Source organism: Peromyscus maniculatus, chromosome 22, assembly GCF_049852395.1.
Source record: "Peromyscus maniculatus bairdii isolate BWxNUB_F1_BW_parent chromosome 22, HU_Pman_BW_mat_3.1, whole genome shotgun sequence".
In the NCBI taxonomy this organism is placed as follows: domain Eukaryota; kingdom Metazoa; phylum Chordata; class Mammalia; order Rodentia; family Cricetidae; genus Peromyscus; species Peromyscus maniculatus.
Window position 1 is genome coordinate 42162748 of NC_134873.1, and position 20638 is coordinate 42183385.

The 20638-nt window shown below is 46.4% G+C and overlaps 1 long non-coding RNA gene across 1 annotated transcript; it reads left to right on the forward strand.

Annotated features, from left to right (window-relative positions):
- The first annotated feature begins 747 nt into the window (after positions 1-747).
- Positions 748-6312, forward strand: LOC143270216 (uncharacterized). Its single transcript, XR_013047255.1, has 3 exons — positions 748-861; positions 1091-1245; positions 6166-6312. It is a non-coding gene; the product is annotated as an uncharacterized LOC143270216 (long non-coding RNA).
- Positions 6313-20638: the final 14326 nt, after the last annotated feature.

A 20638-nucleotide genomic window follows, 5' to 3' on the forward strand; every position in this document is an offset into this window, starting at 1 on the left:
CTGGAGGAGGCATTTTATCTTGGCTGTTCATATTGTGGTTTCATCCTGGGATCTAGGCGTTTGTAGTGATGACATTTGAAGTGCTTCGTGGTGTACATTCCTGGTCTCGTCTTTGTTGGGTAACTGTTCCATTCTTTGGTTGTTGTTGCTCGCTTAGGTTTTAGCCAAGTGTAGCCAGTGTGGGGTTCCCGAGTCCCAGCCAAGTGTCATAGCTGTGAGGCCACTTATAGAGAGCTATTCTGCAGCTCATTGGTAGTCATAGGGTGTCTTAATTAGGGGTTCTATTGCTGTGAAGAGACACCAAGACCATGGAAGCTCTTATAAAGGAAAACATTTCACTGGGGTGGTGGTTTACAGTTCAGAGGTTCAGTCTATTATCATCACGTCAGGGAACATGGCAGCATGCAGGCAGACATGGTGCTGGAGAAGTAGCTGAGAGTCCCACATCTTGCAGGCAACAGGAAGTAGATTTGGTGTCACACTGAACAAAGCTTGAGCAAAGGAGACCTCAAAGCCCGCCCCCACAGTGACACACTTCCTCCAACAAGGCCACACCTACTCCAACAAAGCCACATCTCCTAATAGTGCCAATCCCTATAGGCTTATGGGAGGCCTATTACATTCAAACTACCACACAGAGGAATTGAGATGGGCTAAAAGGAAAGCTGAAAGGGGCAGCAGGGAGGAACTAAGGGGACCCCGAGCCCACATCAAGAAACCAAGTGCCTAGGGGATGGAGGTGGGCTAGGAGGAGGGGCCAAGACTATTTGTTCTAACTAATGATGATATACGTATTTCTCAGTGCATGAACCTGATCATGTATAACTGAGATGAGGAATCTGGGGGAGCCCTCTGGACCAGGTAAGACATGGCAGTGTTAGAGTCCTTCTTCCTGTGAACATTTCCCTCTTTTCTTTAAGAACATTTCCCTCTTTTCTTTCTGAACTCGCCACTGGTGGGGAAGGCTCTAATACTAATTCCATTCTGGAAACTTCTTCCACTTTCCCTTCTGGGTTAGGTCTCTCTTGCCCTCCACGTCTGCTGAGGATAGCCTTTTGACTTTTATTCCCTTTCACCTCTCCCCTCATAGACATACAGGGTTCGGGCAGTTTGGTTGTCTGTGTGACCTGCTAAGACTGGGCAATGACATGGAAACCAAGACACCAGGACAATCACCCACCACAAGAACCTAGCCAGGGGTGGTGCTGTGCTACATAGAAGCCAAGTGTTCTACGAACAGACGAAGTGAGTTCTCTCCATAACAAAACTTTCTGACCTGAAAATAAAGGTCCCAGGAGTGGACCAGCTTCCACTCTCCTTTGCTGGCCTAAGGACATGCCTTAATAGAGTTATGAAAGGGTCTGAGAAGGAAAGCATTTCATGTGTTGTCATGACTTAAGGAGTTATTTGTATGCTTTTTTTGATGCTTAAATGGCTGTTTATTTTGTCTCCCTGACTTATACAGTTTTTGAGTTTGTAGTTTTAAACCAGTCTGCAAAGTGCCCAGCTGTGGTTCGCCGGCAGTGTGGACTCAGTAAGAATTGAGATTCTATAGCCAAATTTCCAAGGACTGTGGCTACTAAAAATAAATAAAGAATTAAATAAACAAACAAACAAATAAATAAGAGAACATTCTAGTACTCATAAGAATCATGGTTGGTTAGATATATAACATCTCCATGATACAAATGGGGAAATAGAGGCTGGAGAAATGGCTCAGTGGTAAAAAGCATTTGTTGTTCTTGCAGAGGACACAGGTTCAGTTCTCAGCACCCACATAGCAATTCACACCCATCTGTAACTCCAGCTCCAGGGGATGTTTGGACTTTTGCTAGCACCAGAAACACACATGGTGCACATACATACCAGTAGGCAAAACATTCACACAGAGAAAATAAAAATAAATGTATCTTTAAGTGAGAAAATAAAAACAGTCAGCAAAGTTGTCCAAGTCACCTAGTAAATAGATGGGGAATGAAAATTCAAAGTCCTACTTCTCGCTCTACTCCATCCTTAGTTTCTCTTCTCTCCTTTTATTCTTTGTGTGTGTGTGTGTGTGTGTGTGTGTGTGTGTGTGTGTGTGTGTGTGCAAATGCACACGAGTGTAGGGAAGAACATGTGTGTGCATGCATGTGGAGGCCAGAGAATAACTTCAGGTGTTATTCACCTTGTTCTCTTTGTGAGTTAGGGTCTCTCATTAGCAGGGACCTTGCTAAGCAGGCTGGACTGGATGCCCGTCATTGTGCCCCAAGGCTCCGCCTCTCTCTGCCTCTCCAGCACTGGGATTTCAGAAGCACACCACTAAGTCCAGCTTTTTCCTTACATGGAATCTGGGAATCAAACTCAGGTCCTCCTGCTTGTAAAGCAAGCTTCACTGGGTGAGCCACCTCCCCAGGCTCCCTCTTCTCTCCTTTCTCATTCACTCATTCCTGGGGGCTCTACTAGGAGTTATCTGGCCTTACACTACCTTCCTGACACTTGGGATCCCTTTTCTGAATGCCTGTGGAGCCACCATCTTGGTTACTCCCTTGAAAATTAACTGCATGTTCTAATATGTGCTATCCTTAGCTAGTCTGACCTCCTAACGTGTTACTACTTTAAGGTTTCCATTTCTTGAATCTTCAAAGACAACACAGATTTCTTGGGGGTGCACAGTTGTTCTGTTCCCTCTGTCCCAAGCCTGGCCTCACAAAATGCTGGACAAAAAAAAAAAAAAATAGCAAGGGTGTTACCCATTGTTACCCATTACTGCAACTGGGGAATTGAAATAGTTCTTAAAGGTTTTCTCACTCAAGACTGAGCCACTATAGAAATCCCCCTAATGATTAGAAGAGGCAAGGAACAAGATATGACTATTTCCGAGGACTTCAATCTGCCCTTAAGTAGCATCTATAATTCCTTAAGAAGATAAGAAAGAATCCATACTTCGAGAGTTTTGGGCTCTCAGAGCTCTTGAGTTGATAGATACTCCCTTGGAACTCACTTGGAGGGGGCATGCCACTATGCTTTTTTTTATTCAATTTTTTATACACCATATATTTTCATCATATTCTGTCCCCTCACCCTCAACTCCCTCCAGAGACTGGGAATTCCAAAACCTGTATATTTTAGAGAACAGATATGGTATATGTTCAATATATCCCATAATGACCCCAGCAACATCCAGAGTATGACCACTCCACTAACATTCCCACAGCGAAACATGTGTACATTCATATGGCCTGGGATAAATAAAATCTCACTCCAGCCATGTGCGAGGACAGGATTTTACTTCCCAATGGTTTTGACAAGCACAGGATTTCAGAGCTTTTGCTGACCCATAACAGACAGTAACTATGAAGTGTTCATGTGATGTCAGGTGCCTCACTCCATGCCTACTGTGACTTACCTCTACTAACCCACCACCAACACTATGAGAGCCTCATTGTACTTCCACCTCACTGGTGATGAAAACATAGTTTAACAGGTTTATGACTTGCCTGAGACTGTATCAACAGGAGAATTGGAGCAAGACTCTGCACACACATTAACCTTCCCTCATCTCTGTGGTTCCCCCCTGAGGGCGTTAGGATGATAGATTGAGAGATCAGGGTGTAGTAAGTGACCCCATAAGATTTCTGGGCTTTTGGACTGGGGAGATTTTACCCTAACATCCGGGAAAGCCAAGTTGCAGGCCTTTCAAGAAGAGGGGGGAAAACCACCCACCTTTTTGAATGAACTAAATGACAGGTGTAAGGACCAAGCTCAGACTTCCCTGTGAAAGGCACAAGCATGAAGCCTGCCCTGGAACGAAGGGTCGAACTAGCTCACCTGTTAAGAATTGAGCTCGGCCAATGAGGACCCAACCCTGTGACAAGTTGGGGTGTTCTGCACAAATGGACTTCTGGCCAAGCTTCAAGTCCTTCTGAGGAAGGAGGTTTCCTGGCGCTTCTCCACAAGACCATTTTGAAGACTAAGGAAGCTCAGGTAAGTTCAGAGCCTGGCACAGAGCAGCTCTCAAGGAAACCATGCCACGGAAGAAAACAAAGACAGCAGAGGCAAGCGCAGAGAAAGAAACTGGCAGTCTGATCATCCAGGATTCTTGTGCCCAACCTGAATCTTATGCCAAACACACCCTGCTTTTGAAATTCTTGATTTGTTTTTGCTGTGTTGGGGTAAGGGAGATGGGTGTGGATGTAAGTGTAAGTGTGTGTCATCTAGAGGTAGATATTAGGCTTCTTCCTCAATAGGTCTCCACATCTGTCTATCTATCTATCTATCTATCTATCTATCTATCTATCTATCTATCTATCTATCATCTATCTATCATCTATCTATCATCTATCTATCATCTATCTATCTATTATCCATCATCTATCTATTATCCATCATCTATCTATTATCCATCATCTATCTATTATCCATCATCTATCTATTATCCATCATCTATCTATTATCCATCATCTATCTATTATCCATCATCTATCTATCTATTATCCATCATCTATCTATCATCTATCTATCTTGAGACAAGGTCTGCCACTGAACCTGGAATCCACTCATTTCCACTAATCTGGCTGATGAGCAAGCCCTAAGAACTTCCTCTCTCTGCCTCCCTCCACCTGAGATTATTGACATACACTATTTTACCTCTTGCGTGGTTACTGGGGATCCAAACTCAGGTTGTCATTCTTGCACAGCAAGCTCCTTACCACCTGAGCCTGGCTTTTACAGTTCTTCAGCACTTGAGCACACTAGACAGGTGGTTTTAGGAGACACGATGTGAGTGAAGAAAGTCAGGTGTAGCCCACACAGGCCACGGGAGGAGAGGCTGTTTCATGGGGGTGGGCAGAGGGCATCTTTATCTACTCTCTGTTGCTATAACAGAATACTGAAAACTGGGAACTTGCACAGAAAAGAGGTTTGGTTTTCACTCATCTTCTGGAGGTTGGGAAATCAAAAAACATGGCACCCATATTTTCTAGCAAAAGCTTTTTTTTTTTTTTTTTTTTTTGGTTTTTCGAGACAGGGTTTCTCTGTGTAGCTTTGTGCCTTTCCTGGAATTCACTTGGTAGTCCAGGCTGGCCTCGAACTCACAGAGATCCGCCTGGCTCTGCCTCCCGAGTGCTGGGATTAAAGGCGTGCGCCACCACCGCCCGGCTTAGCAAAAGCTTTATGTTACCCTAATTAGAATATGGAAAGGTAGGTGAATATGTGTAGAAGACAGAAAATATAAAGGAGTCCTGGCCCTACACAATTCACTCTTTGGTGACTAGCCCAGTCTTGAAAAAGTAAGAATTTCAAAGAGAAATTCATGGACCTCCCCTCCCCCACTGAAAACTTCATCAGCATTTAAAAAGCCCCACCTCCCAATACGGACCCAGTGACAATCACATTTCAATATGAGATTTAGAGGGGTCAGCCATTTGGACTGGAATATGGTGGGTAAAGCCAGCCTCCACAAAGACCTTGGGCTTGATCCTCCATAGCTCACCAGCTCTAATGCAGATGGAAAGGTCAATTCTCTTGTTGGTTCTTGCTCATCCAAACTCTCAAGAGTGACTGGCTGCCTAGGATTTCCCCCTCCATGCTCCTGAGACTAAAACAACTCTTCATGGTACCAAGAAAAGCCATCTTGGGCAGCCAAGATGATCTAAAGAGGACACTGCCAGAAGACATACATCTTCTCTGGAGGCTCCAGGATCATCCATAAGAGTGCCTTAGGCCTGGGTTCAAATCTGATGTGATGCTTACAGAGTCACAGTGTCTGTGGAGCCTATATAGACTCCATAAACTCAAGGCTGAACCCAAGTACCAACTAAGAGAAACAGAAAAGACAGAGTATTTGACTAACTCACCCTTGTGCCTTCAAGAAAGAAAAATGTTTGGTGAACAATACTGATCCTTGATCAACATTTGTTGAGTGAAGTAAATGCAAAAAGACACATACCTTATGGGCAAACCCATGCATGGCTTCACTTCCTCGGAGGGCTATCCCTGACTTGTCCTACCCCATCCTGACCTCAGATTCCTCCTGGTCAGCCACAGAGTTCATCTGAGTACCACACCTCACCCCTAAGACAGAAGGGTGGACAGAGCAAGAACACACTGCCTTGACTGGCTACCATTGGCTGTGGTCTGTCATCTCCCTACTTAAAGCTCAAAATGCCTGCTCTTGTCCCACAGACAGACCCTCCATTAGGAGCGTTCCAGACCCATGCCAGCTGCTCCAGAGAGCAGTAATTAAGTCCATGATGCCTGCTTTCAGCTCTTTTCATACCTGCCTGCCAAGAGCAGAACTGCTGTAGAAAGAGGAGCTCTTGTCTGTGCCAGGACTGGTAAGCATCCTGTGAAAATATCCAGGTCTGGGGCCGGTGGGGAGGGAGGTAGTGGTCAGCCACATGGGGTCCTCCTTCGAAGAACCACACAGCAGCTTGCTGACATTTCTTCGGGGCTGCCGTGTGGCCAGGGAGTGAGTACTTAAGATGGGGAGGCATTGGGATGTGGTTAGGCTGTAGAGCAAAGCGGTGCACATGTGGTCAGTAACAGACTATGAATAGCTCTGAACAGGACTTACTTAGTTCGCACTTGTTACCCACGCCCTTGTCTCAATCCTTTCTCATGCGGGTAGCATGTCCAGCCTTTTGATATCGGGACACAATGTTGTCATGTACAAAATGCTCACCCAAGAACCATGAGACCAACTTACAAAAAAATAATTCTCAAAAAAATGAACCTCTCATAAGGGTTTCCTTTTTAATTTAGTATTTATATATATAGCTGCTTAGACAAGTAACCACAGGGCTTTCAGTACATAAGGGGGCCAGAAGAGGGCACTGGATCCCCTGAAAGCAGAGTTACAGGCACTTGTGAGTGGCCTGATATGGGTGCTGGGAACTGAACTTAGGTCCTCTGCAAGAGTACCAAGTGCTCCTAACTGCTAAGCCGTCTCTCCAGCAGACACCACACCTCCAATAATGTTTTAAGCCAGCTTGTAATTTCGTGTTGGGTTGCATTCATAGCTATCCTGGGATAGACCAGCTCTGCGCATTGATGTGAACATACCTGGAACTTGAAAAGTTCCCCTAGGTTGAGGACAGCACAGCGGTGCCCTCGAATGACATTCTGAAAGTCTTGTAAAAGTGGGGGTGACTTCCCAGAGTTTGTGAGAGGCTCTGCTGCTGAGGTCCCCTCTTGGTGGTGCAGCGTGGCTGACTCTTCAGCATCCTGGCTTAGGCAACAGGCTGGAAGAGGCAGGAAGAAGCTCTCTGATCCCAGGCTCCTCAGACTAGAGGTCAATATGTCACTTTCCTTTCTCAAGACCCCCCGCAGCCTTCCATAAATACATACAGTCTGGAATTCCTGTCCAGCTGGCTGTCAGGAAAAGAAAAAAAAACAACCAGAGACCCCCAAGATCCCTACTGTTTCGGGTCCTATAAACAACAGTACCCTTGAGGGCAACTCACTCTCCAGAGCTCCCCAGTCTGAGACAGGTGAGGTCATCATCAGCCCCAAAGGCCCTGCCACAGCCTAGGTAGAAAAATTCTGGAAGCAGAGGAGGTACCTCCACAAACTGAAAGGCCTGGGAAGAAAAGCATACAGGCGTCCTGGAAACACTAGAATTAAACCCATCCAAGGCCTGTTGTTCCTCCTTGTAGCCGAGACATGGAATGAAGGATACTTGGAGAAGGGTCGGATGCTATCACCAAGGGACAAAGCAAGCTGCATTTTCTTTTCTAAATGTTCCCTTCACAACCCTGCCTGCCAGGCTCTACCTCCTGGGTGCTTTCTGACCTTTCAGCATCCCAAGGAATGGATGGTTCAGGCTAGCTTAGGGTGGGGGCCTCTGGAGTAAAGCTAAGGCTGAAGGAGACTTTCAGACCTAAGGCGAAAGCTGTGTGAAGGGGGTGGAGAAGGGACAAGGTTACAGCTACGTGTCCGCTAAGCAGGAAGGACACCTCTGGGCTCCTCAAGCACAAAACGACTTGCGTGTGTTAGTTCAAACTAACCTTTCTTCTCCCAGAGTAGCCTCTGCCAAAACATCTATGTAAACATGGCACGACATTGAAGTGGTCACCATTTCAGTTTTGAGTTCTATCTGGTTATTCTCTCCTAAGGTGTCCCTCTAAGGATCTTTATCCCCTAGGTAAAATGTGTGGGTCTAGGAAGATGTCCCACCACCATACTGTCTGTGTCCTCCTGAGCAGTTTTTTTCCTACCTCTACATCTCTGGGATCTACAGGTTACAAATCCTCATTTTTCAAAAAGGGAAGCGCCTCCTGGGGATCATGCGAAGACTTCATTGAACCGAACTATGGCGGCCACTTGGATATGTTTGGACTCTTGTGCCACGGAACCAGAAAGGAAGAAGCGGCATAGAAGACGGACCACTAGAGATGCGACGGTGAGCTGCCCAGATCTGCCCCAACCCCTAGTACTGAAGGACTCACTCTTTCAAGGCTTCTGCTAATGACAGCCCCTTCAGCATGGCTTCAATAGAGCAGAGTTGCCTCCCCTAAGGTCACAGCCCCTTCCTGGGCAACCTCCCTGTCATGACGGGTAGCAGGGAGGGAAAACCCTACACCCTGTACTCTGAACTGAGGCAGATGCAGCAGCCCAGCTTCAATGTTTCCAACCAGTCTGACTCAGTTGTTTGTATTTACAGTGGATGAGCTTAAAGCTATACAATGTTATTGGCCAAAGTCCATAGTTTACAGTAGAGCTCATGCTCAGAATTGCTGTATAGTTGTATCTAATAACACACATCCAACATCATAGTATAGCTGGAAGTTTTCCTGTGTTCCACCCAGTCCGCAGCTGCTCAGACCCAACTAAACACACAGAGGCTTATATTAATTAAAACTGCTCAGCTATTAGCTCAGGCTTACTACTGACTAGCTCTTACACTTAAACTCAGCCCATTTCTGTTCATCTGTATGGCATTACATGTTCTGTGGCTTTACCTGTGTGCCATTACATGCTGCTCCCTAGACGGCAGGCTGGCATCTCCTCACTTAGCTTTCTTCTTCCCAGAATTCTCCTTGTCTGCTTATCCCGCCTATACTTCCTGCCTGGCTACTGACCAATCAGTGTTTTACTAAACCAAAGTAAAAAAGCATTATTCCACAGCATTGTAGTATTATATAGAATTTTGCTGCCCTGAAAATCTGCCCCCAACTTCACTTGTTTGTCCTCTGCTGCCTCCAAGCCTCTAATGATCGCCGATCTTTGTGTTGTCTCACAACTTTGCCCTTTCCAGAAGACCGTAGAGCTGGATTCGTGCCACAAATAGCCCTTTCAGATGAGTTTTGTTCATTCAGTGACATGCAGAAGGTTTCTCTGGGTCTTTAATGGACTCACAGCCCCCTTCTTTACAGGGCTGGATGATATTCCATTGTCTAGACCTATCATGGTTTCTTTGTCCATTCACTTACTCAAAGGCAACTCGATTCGCTGCCAAGTTATGGCAAGCGCCGATGTTTCGGCAAATGTCCCCATGCAGGCTTCTTTGTGGTCACAAGACTTCTCCTCAGTCAGTTGAACAACAAACAGCCCAATTTCTCTATTACGTTTACTATAATTTTCCTGACCTCCATTCTCAGGAACAGTAATAATCATACAAGACAGTTTTGAAGTTGACTTATATAATGTGCATGGAGCACTTAGCACAGTGCCTAGCACTTAGGCAGCCTGGATTCTGAGTGGGCACAAAAGACAAAGCTGTTTTCCCTGTAGGAAGCAGCGTGGGGATACGGCCAAGCCCTACAGTACGTGTGGTGCTGTTCTGGCTTCATCTCTATTCCTGTGATAAAATACCCTGACAAAATGCAACCTTAGGGTCTCCCAAAGGACTTGTTTTGGCTCATAATTCCTGCCTTGACTTCCTTGCTATGATGACCTGGAAGCAGCTAGTTACATCTGACCCGAGAATGAATGGATGAATGTAGTGGGTAGCCATTCCAGCTTTGATCTGGAAGTTCCAACCCCCATTGATGCTTAGGTAACTGTCACGCCTACAAGGCAGGGCCAAGAGAGGACCCTGAAGACCCAAGATCTGGACGCGCCAGCTCTCTTGGTTCCTGGACCCTGGATGCTGGAGGTAGACCGAGCAGAGTTCTCCAGAGACCACCGCCGGACTGCGCCACACCTTTCCCAGATCCTGTAAACTATCCCTTCACTTGTAAGTTACCTCACAGAATAAACCTCCCTTTTAACTACGTGGAGTGGCCTTAATAATTTCACCAATACATGAATGCATATTTGTGCTCTACATGTATATAGTCCATGATCATATGCCTAGGGAAAGGTCTTGGCCACAGTAGACTTAGTCTCCCTACATTACTTCACTTAGTAATTGAAACAATCCCTCACAGACATGCCCACAGGCCAGTCTAATCCAGACAATCCATCACTTCCTTCTCACTAGATTCTAGCTTGTGTCAAACTGACCAGTAAAACTAGCTGCCACAGGCTCCACCCCCTGTCAGCAGCTGTGGAAATGACTAAAGGTCCAACGAAGGTCACAAAGCTATACCATCTAGCTACAGCTAGTACGTGTGAGGGACCAACTCCACATGATCCAGATCAGCTGAGTTTCTAGACCTGAGAAAAATGTGGAGATTTGAGTCAGTTTACCCGGATTTCTGTCTTACTCAGCCACTACCCACCCAATGCATGCTACATACACCTCTCTTTGCCTAATGCCTTTGCCCAGCAGACAGGATTGATGCTCAGATCATGAAATTACTGTGAGATCAAGTTTCTCATTTAAAAACAAAAGTATTTATGAGATTTGAAAGATGCCAGGGGGGCGGTGTGGAAATAATGGCTTGAAGGTGAAGAGTATGGTATTTGCAGTTCAAGAGCCTTCGGGTATGGGTAGCCTTCCTAATTATCCTATTAAGTATAGTGACAACTTAAATGTGAGAACAATAAACCTGAGTATTGACTAGGGGGTGTAATATATGGGATATTATAGTCACAGCTCATCTGTCCATACTCCAAGAAGAAATGCTGTAAGATGGTCATGGTACCATGACTCCCTATAAGGTAGACTCCAGTGTCTCCTACAAGCCTAACTGAATCATTCAGTCCTGAGCAGCCTGACCTAGGGAGGGGAGGTAGAAACAAACCCAGTGTCACAGAGTGAGGCCTGTTAGCGAGACAAGAGTGCTGGTGTACCCCCCTAAGTATATGCCTTCCTTCCACATGTTCATCTCCTCCCAGGGATGCCTCTCCTACCCTTCTACCATTTACTCGCTTGAAATAAAGCCATGCCCCATAACTGAAGCTCATGTGTGTGGAAAACCAGGCACACCTGTAACCATGGGGATAGCTAGCTGGGAGGAGAGAACAGGAAGGGCCATAGAAGCTTGCAGGCCAGGTAGCCCGGCTTCCATGGCAACAGTCCAAGCCAATGAGAGACACTGCTTTAAACAAAAGGTAGAAATCCTCGTGCACCAAGACTTAAGGTGGCCTTCTGCCCTTCACACATTGCACTTTGCACATGTGCACCCCCATGAGCATTTACACACACACAATGCAAACATATGTATGTATACACATATATTAAAGTTAATTGCCATCCGTTAAGACTGAAAATTCAGCTCCTCAGTCACATTAGACATAGTTCAACTGCTCAGTAGCCACATGCGCTGTGACCATCAGATTAGATGGCACGATACGGAATGTTTCCATCATCACACAAAATTCTTTTGGACAGCAAAGTTCTGGAACATCCTTCCCCTGATTCCTTATCCACCCTTCAAGTCTCAGCTTAAATATCACATTCCCACAGGGTCCTTCTCTGACCCTCCCGTCTAAATTAAGTTCCCCTGCTTTCTTGCTCCTACAGCCAGCAGTTTTCCTCTTGAGATCTTACAACTGTTTGCCAAGTGAGGGTTGCGCCTCCGATAATTTCCTATCTGCATCCAGAACATACTCCTCCCAGTGGCTACATCAGTCCCAGCCCCTGCCTCAGTGCATTTAGTAAAAGCTGTTTCTATGGGTAAGTGGAATAAGGAATACTCGTAAATATGGGTGAGTGGTTACACATCAGTGTCTTGATTAAGAAGTGCCTGGTAAGAAGCAAACGCTTGGGGACCGCATGCCCCTGGACTGTAACCCTGACCTCCATGCTGGAGTTAGCCTTTGGAAGGCAGCACCCCCTTCTCTGGAGAGAGAACGTTCTTACCTATCCCAGAGTGCTGCGTGGGAGTGAACGGGATGGCATATATACAGCCCAGGGCATGGAATCAGTGCCAGAGTATGTGCACCTGCCCACCCCCACACCCTGATCATGCTTCATATACCCTTCCATCCTTCCCCCAAAGGTCCCTTCCATCCTCTCTGCTTCACTGACCCTGGCGACTAAGCCTCATTCTCCGTGCCCGCCTACATCTAAAGCCCTTCATTTCCTTTTAAGTTTCGACAACTGAAAGATCAAACCAAAATTTTCCCCAATACAGACAGCCCACTCACTCTGTCTAGACCCTGTTCCTTCTGTGTCCTCCCTGTCGCTATAGGAACCAGCCTAACCCATTTTCCCACTCAGAATGGGCAGAGGCAAACTTCATGCCCGGGCTTATTCTCAGAATAGCCTGTGCCCACAGTATCTGGCCCATTCTCCCTAGGCAGTTTCATCAGTTTGTATTTGGGAACTCCCTGCATCAGCATCCCCACCAATGCTTCCTTAAAATGCAGCCTCTCAGGCCCCTGTGGACTCATTGGATCAGAATCTCCGTAACAGGACCCAAGAGCAGTGTTTTCAACCATAAGCTCAGATGATTCTAGTACTCTCATCAAAGCCTCTCCGAATATATTTAGCCCCATCGAACACTGTGAAGATTCCTTTAGTAAACCACTGATCCTTCCTTAATTTTCATTAAAAGATCATTAGCAAAATACCTCTCTAGTGGGTTTTCAAGTTTATTTTTTATTATTCAGAACTCACACGCTCACAGGCTGTGTATAGTCTCATCTCAAACATCCTCCAAAGGTTTGGACCCCAAAGCTGCGGCATTATGGGAAGATGGTGGAACCTTTTAAGGGGTGGGGCCTAGTTGACGAGGGTTGGTCCTCAGTGGTGTATCCTGGAAGGGGATGTTGTGACCCTGGTGAGGAGACTTCCTCTACCCCATGACCCCAACACATACATGCATACTTTGTAGCCACAGGCCCAGCTAATATGTACTATAACTATAAGCGAAAATTAGCCCTTCTGCTTTAAGTAAAGGATCTCAGATGTTTTGACCCAACAATGGACAGACAACACTACTCTATGAGGAATTCAGCCAGGTTTCCAGTCGACTCTAGCTTACAGCAAAAAAAAAAAAAAAAAAAAAAAAAGAAAAGAAAAGAAAAGAAAAGAAAAAGAAAGCAGCTAATGCAGTACTAGGCCCTTCAGTGAATCTCCATGGAAACACATGTCCACAAAATTTACTGTAAGTCCCCATTTGCATTGAAAGGTCCCATTGTAATGAGAAGGCCCTCGCTATTGTCTTGGACCCACATTCCTTCACATTGCTGCTCTTCTTTATGGGTTCTGATAACCTATGGCCAGTTCCTCAGTATGGATTCACAGTGGAGAGGTAACACTTAACATTAACACAAACACAGTAAGTGGACTTGAAAGACAGCTTCCCCCTTGTGTTAGTCAGGGTTTCTATCGCTGTGATGAAACACCTTGATCAAAAGCAAGCTGGGGAAGAGAGGGTTTCTTCCACTACCACTTCCACATCATAGTCCATCACTAAAGGAAGTCAGGACAGGAACTCAAACAGGGCAGGAACCTGGAGGCAGGAGCTGATGCAGAGGCCAGGGAGGGGTGCTGCTGACTGGCTTGCTCCTCATGGCTTGCTCAGTCTGCTTTCTTATAGAACCCAGGACCACCAACCCAGGGATGGCACCACCCACAATAGGGTGGGCCCTTCCCCATCAATCACTAATTAAGAAAATGCCCTACAGGCTTGCCTACAACCTGATCTTATGGAGGCAGTTTCTCAATTGAGTGTCCCTCCTTTCCAGTGACTCTAGCTTGTGTCGAGTTGACATAAAACTAGCCAGCACATCTGACCCCTTGTCAGCTTGACATACAAACACATCACTATTAATCCACAACTTTTCCTTTCTCATTCATCCCGCAAGATACCACCACATTAACATGAACATTACAATATAAAATATCCCAAATTTTTAAAGTTCCACCATCTTTAAAATTTGGAACACTTAAAAAAAATTCAGTCTCTTTAAAATCCAAAAGTCTTTTAAAAATCCAAAGTCTCTCAACTGTGGGATCTCATCAAATGAAAAATAAATGAAATATTTTCTTACTTCAAGAGGGAAGAACCAGGGCACAGTCACAATCTGAACATAGCAAAATCAAACCCCAAAAGTGTAAATAACTTAATGCCCAACTTTCTAGGATTTACTCACAATCTTCTGGGCTCCTCTGAGGGGCCTGGCTCACTTCACTTCCCTGCCTCTTCACACACAGCTTGTCTTCTAGGCTCAGTCTGGCTCCACTCCATACCTGCCAGTGTTTTTGGTGGTCATCCCACGGTACTGGCATCCCCAAAAAGTTGGAGTCTTCTGCTGCAACTGGGCTGCACTTTCACCAATAGCTCCTCCTGGGCTCTCTGCGGGCACTCCAGCCCTCCCACATGATGCCAAGCCTGCTCTCTACGATCTCTTCGTGACTTCCAAAGTAGTACCACCTGGGTGACTCCTACACATTACGAAGTTCAGCTGCCAGCATAAGGTACCACCTTGGCCTCCTCTGGAACAGCTTCTGAGTGCTGACCCCGAGGAAACACTTCCCAGAAGATTTCACCTCGGTGATGCTGGTCTCTTCTGAGTCACCACTCATTTCTCAGCTCCAACTAACCAGCATCTATTGTCCCAGGAAAGCAAAGGTTTCACTTCAGTGGTTCTGTCTCTTATTAATCACAGTGGACTCTTCAGCCCCAGCTGACCATAAACTACAGATTCTCAATCCAAAATAGTAAATGGCACTCATAGTCTGTAAGGAACTCTCAAAACTTCCCTCTGGAACTTCCCAAGTCAGGCCTTCATTGTCTGCCTTACCTTCCACATTCTCATCTTCTAAACTCCCCCAGAACAGCTCGCCAAGCACTGAACACTCAATGGCTTTTCTTACCCAAAGTTCCAAAGTCTTTCCACAATCCCCCCCCACCCCCCAGATAACATAATAACATGGCCGGGTCTGTCACAGCAACACCTTACTATCCTTGTACCAACTTGTCTTAGTTAGGGTTATCATCGCTGTGATGAAACACCATGACCAAAAGCAAGGTCGGGGAGGCCGGGGTTTATTTGACTTACACTTCCACATCATAGTTCATCATTGAAGGGAGTCAGGACAGGAACTCAGGCAGGGCTGGGACTCCAGCAGGGCAGGAACCTGGAGGCAGGAGCTGATGCAGAGGCCATGGAGGAATGCTGCTTACTGGCTTGTTCCCATGGCTTGCTCAGCCTGCTTTTGTATAGAACCCAGGACCACCAGCCCAGGGATGGCCCCACCCACCATGGGCTGGGTCCTCCCCCGCTGATCACTAATTAAGAAAATGCCTTACAGCCAGATGGAGGCATTTTCTCAATTAAGGTTCCCTCCTTCCCAGCGACTCCAGCTTGTGTCAAGTTGACGTAAGACGATCCAGCACACCGCTCAAATACAAAAGCTAGAGCAAAGGAGTGTGTGCACAATCATTCCAAACTGAGTTTTGGATTCACAGCTCGTTATAGGAATCAGCCCACTTTCCACAGGGAACTCTAAAGTAGGGGATTGGAGGAAGTAGATAAAGTCTTTTAAGTAGCCCTGAGTCAGGTTCTGAGTATAATTATTGTCACTCCTTTCTTTTATTGCCCTGGAAGTGGGGGGGGGGGCACCTTCTCTTGTACCTTAGGCCAAGCCTCCTCCTTGAGGATTGCCAACTCCTCAGCCCTGCCCTCTCTGTTTGAGTGTTCTATCAACTCTCCCCGCAGGCGCCACGCTGGACAGACACAGCCCACTGAACTGGTTGAGGTTTCTCTGGTCCTCAGAAATAAGCAGTTACTAACATCCCCGGGCCCGATCTCCTTTCCCTTCTTGCTAGGGGTGGGCTGACTCATTGCATCCATCCTGGGGAAACCACAGAGCACAGTGGCAGCCAACCACTGCCTGCGAAGCTCCCGGAAAGTTCCTTCAGATCCCGAATAGCTGCCGTGGGTGGACTCCCTGTCCCTAGTCAGGTACCACAGTGGGCTTTCATACACGGGGCACTCTATGAACTCTGCTGTCAGGCTCCAGGCTGGACAGATACAGCCCACCGACCTGGTTGAGGTTTCTCTGGATGTAGAAGGGATCAGAGGCAGGAGCTGGAATAAAGTGGAAACAGGAGAGATACCATCTCCACCCTGGCTACGACATGGAAGTAAGAAAGCTTTAGTATTTATTTTGGGGGGTCTGAAGATCAAACAAGTGTTTCGACACTGAGCTACACCCCTGCCCTGCAAACATGCCTATTGCCACTTTCTTTCAACCCAAAGGAAACAGCCTTCTAGAGATGCCTTCTTGGCCACTCCCTCTACAGCTCAGCGGCCTGCCAATCTCACGCCTCGGTCCATTCCCAACCTAAGACCACTGTACTCTCCATCTGGCACAATGATGACTCTTCCTCCAAGGAGCCCCTCCCCAGGTACCACAGCCTCAGCACCTTCTCCTTCTCTTTGTATGCCAAGGGTCCCTCTTGCAGCCTGTAGGAACCACTGGGTCAAGTTCATGACAGAAGAGTACACAGTGATTCTATCAAAAACCCCCTGCCTTGTGGAGGCACAAGGCAAAACATCCCTCGTCTGTGACTACATCCAGGCACCTCTCCACATTCCTGCTGAGGGTCTGAGGACATCCTGCTTCACAGGTCTGTAAAAAACAACTTTGTTATGGTCATCTCAGGCTTGTTGATGATAATAAAACAACTTGGGAGCAAGCCAAATGTCAACACTCAGAGAGTTCATTAAATAAACTATGGTTCGACTATACAATGGAAACTATACAATGGAAAATTACATACCCATTAAAAATAACACTGAGGAAGCATATAAATAGACATAGTAAGCCAGGGAGATACACTGCCAGATTTTAAAGGCATCTTACAAAACACCCAAGTGTTGACAGGTTTCCTCTCTGAAGGTGAGCATTGCGGGTCATCATCACATTCATAGGATAGGCTAGTGCTTTAAGCAAGGCGTGACTAGTATCAAATCAAAGTTGTTTACTGACGATGTCCAGCCTGACACTGTAACAGCTTGAGGGAAGGGCAAGCACAGGGTGTGTGAAATGTTATGACAGCAATCCCCGTGTCCCTGTGGTCTGTGGTTGTCTGCATCTCCTTCAGGTCTTTCTCTGGCCAAGGGCTTGCATGCACAGCTCATTGTTTGCAGGAACTGCCTGGGTTTGTATCCAGACGAAGGTTGATTGTTCTCTTTGCTTCTCAGGAAGGGCTTCTCGCTCCGTGGTTTTATTTGGTCCCCTCCCTCTCTCAAAGAGCCCGTCTTCATAACCCAGCAGATATAATCTGTCCATGCATAGTAGGCAAGGCAAAAGCTCCCCAGAGATGTTCAGGGCCCCAATCCTCTGGGTGTGGTAACTAGATTACACAGGGTCACAAAAGTGATTTTGCAAACACAATTAAGGTGACTGACCCTCAACTACTTGAGGATCTTGGGCTATGCTGATGGGTCCATGAGATCTAGTCACATGAGCACATGAAAGCACAGAACTTTGTCCAGCTGGCGTCAGAAAAGACGCAGCAGCATAGTCAGGAAGCATGAGAAAGGCTGTCTCCAACTGGAGGGGCACCGGGAACACGAGAGGATTGTGGGTAGCCTTAGATGATAGGCAGCAAGGAAGCAAGGCCTTTAGTCCTAAAGCCACCAAGATCCAACCAACAGCCTGAATGGGCTCAGGAGTAGATGCAGTCTCCACAAAGGGGCTCATCCCACAGCACCTTGATTTCAACCCTATAAAGTCCTAGGAGGAGGGCCAGCTGGAGCCCCACTGCGTTCCCACTGCAGATAAAAAGTAGGTATTAGCCGGGCGGTGGTGGCGCACGCCTTTAATCCCAGCACTCGGGAGGCAGAGGCAGGTGGATCTCTGTGAGTTCGAGGCCAGCCTGGTCTACAGAGTGAGTTCCAGGACAGCCTGGGCTACCAAGTGAGTTCCAGGAAAGGCAAAAAAAGTAGGTATTGTGTTCATCTGTAGTAATATGTTATGCTAACAATTAAGGGGGAAAAGAACCTAATGTGCTGTGATAGTTTAGATCAGCATCCCCTAAAGCAATGGTTCTCAACCTGGGGGGTCAAACGGTCTTTTCACAGGGAGTCAGTCACCTAAGACCATCAGAAAACACAAGTGTTTACGTTGTGATTCATAACAGTAGCAAAATTACAGTTATGAAGTAGCAACGAAAGTAATTTTCTAGTTGGAGGTCACTGTTAATATTCTGACCTGCCCCTTGAAATCCCACCCCCGTGGCACCGCCCTGTGTCCTGCCGTGAAAGCCTCATTCTAAGGAAAAACTCCTCCCCTTCCTTTCTCTCTCTTCCTCTTTCTCTGTCTTTCTAATAAACTCTCTCCATGTGGACGCAGCGCCTGGGTGTGAGTGACTGTGTCTGCTGCTGCATCTGCCTAGCATGCCAGCATGGTTCCCTGCACGCATGGGATACTGTGGCCCAGCCAGCTGGGGTTCTCCACATGCGATAAAACTCATTCACAGTCACCACAACATGAGGAACTATATTAAAGGGTTGCAGCATTAGAAAGGTTGAGAACCACTGCCCTAAAAGTCCGTGAAAGCTTGCGCCCTGAGGTAACGGTGTTAGAAGTTCTATGGACCTTTAAAAGGGGTGTCCTGGAGGCTAGAGAGATAGTTTAGCAGTTAAGGGCCCTTGGTGCACAATTATGAAGATCCAAGATTGGACCTGAACACCCACATAACAAGCTGAGCGTCTCTGGAACACTTGTAACCTCAGCTCCAAGGTGTGTGAGGACAGGAGGGTCACCGGGACTTGCTGGCTTCCAGCCTAGCTGTGAAAACAGGAGCTATAGGTTCTGGGAGAGATGCTGCCTCAAAGGAATAGATGAAGAGTGACAAAGAAGGCCAGTCAATGTCCTTTTCTGGCCTCTGCGTGGGCTCCTAGGCCTGCACCAACCCCCCCCCCCCACACACACACACAGACACACAGACACACAGACACATATACAAATAAGTAAGCAAACACAGTTTTTAAAATATTTTTCAAAGAAGTAGGTCTCGGTAGGAGGTCCTTTATCATTGGAGCTAAGATGATGGGATTCCCACCCTCATTTCTGCAGCTTGAATGTTGACATTTGTTCCAACACGTGCTCCATCCACATCCCCTGCCAGAGGCCCAAAACAATAACACTGCCCAGTCTTGGACTTGACTCTCCCAAACTGTTAATTAGATAAACTGCGTCAGGTATTTTATCATAGTAACCTAAAGTTGATTGAAACACAGAATATCATTTAGCATCAGTACAAATGCCACCTCCATGAAACATCCTTATTCCTTCATCTACAGGTGAATTTTCCTTCTTTTGAATTTTTGTTTGCTTGTTTGTTTGTTGAGAAAGGATTTCTCTATATAACCAGGCTGTAGATCAGGCTGGCCTTGAACTGAAGGGATCCACCTGCCTAGGATTGAAGGCATGCACCACCACCACCCAGCTTTCCTCTGAATTTTTCAATTACTCAGCTCCTGATTATCTCCAGCCATTGCTATAGTCTACCTGAACTTACTACTATTTCTGCATAGGTCATAATTCTCCTGGCTTCTGTGATACTCTGAGTGATAGAGGAAGCTGGTTCATTTTCCTGCCAGAGCAGATCATAACAGCTAGTGTATAGTCAATGTTAGATTTTTGTCAGGAAGATGGCTCACTATCTGGATGGATGGTTATTGTTTAATAAAATGAATCTCTATAGCAGATTAGGAATGAAAATGTGGACCTAAGGATATTACGGATGTAGGAAAGAATAGCTAATTTGTGATAAATTCTGAGAACATACAAAAAAAAATGGAACAGGAAGAAAAAAACTCTGAATGTCCTAAAGAAATCTAATGGTACTTGGAATTTCACAGTGCTTAGGTACCTGGTTCTAAGATGTAAATTAATATATAAAACAAATAGGACTACATGTTGGAATAACAGATTGTGAAACCAGATGGGTGAGGCTCATGGGCTCCTTGGTCCAGTCTTATCTGTGCCACTTAGCTGTGGGGCTCTGAGAGGGAGTCGTCGCGCTGTGCGGGGTGGGGGGTGGGGCTCAGTGTGCTGAGAAAATTACTGAATTACTGAAGTTGATACATGGTCATCGATCACTATGTTGTTTACATCAAAGTGTAATGCTAGGAACCAGTCTCACCTGGTTCAAGGCCCCAATTATCCATGCTTGCCTGTTCCCCCTTACTGCACACCCCCTGATGCTCAGTAGTATGCCTTCACTGACATCTTCCTTCCCACCTGAGTTTTGGAAAGCTTATTCATGCTTACCTAGTGGTCATCTCTTTGCAAACCATGACCAAAGGCCTGACAACCATGAGAATTCTGCTCCCTACAAAGTGTGATTGGCTGGTCAGT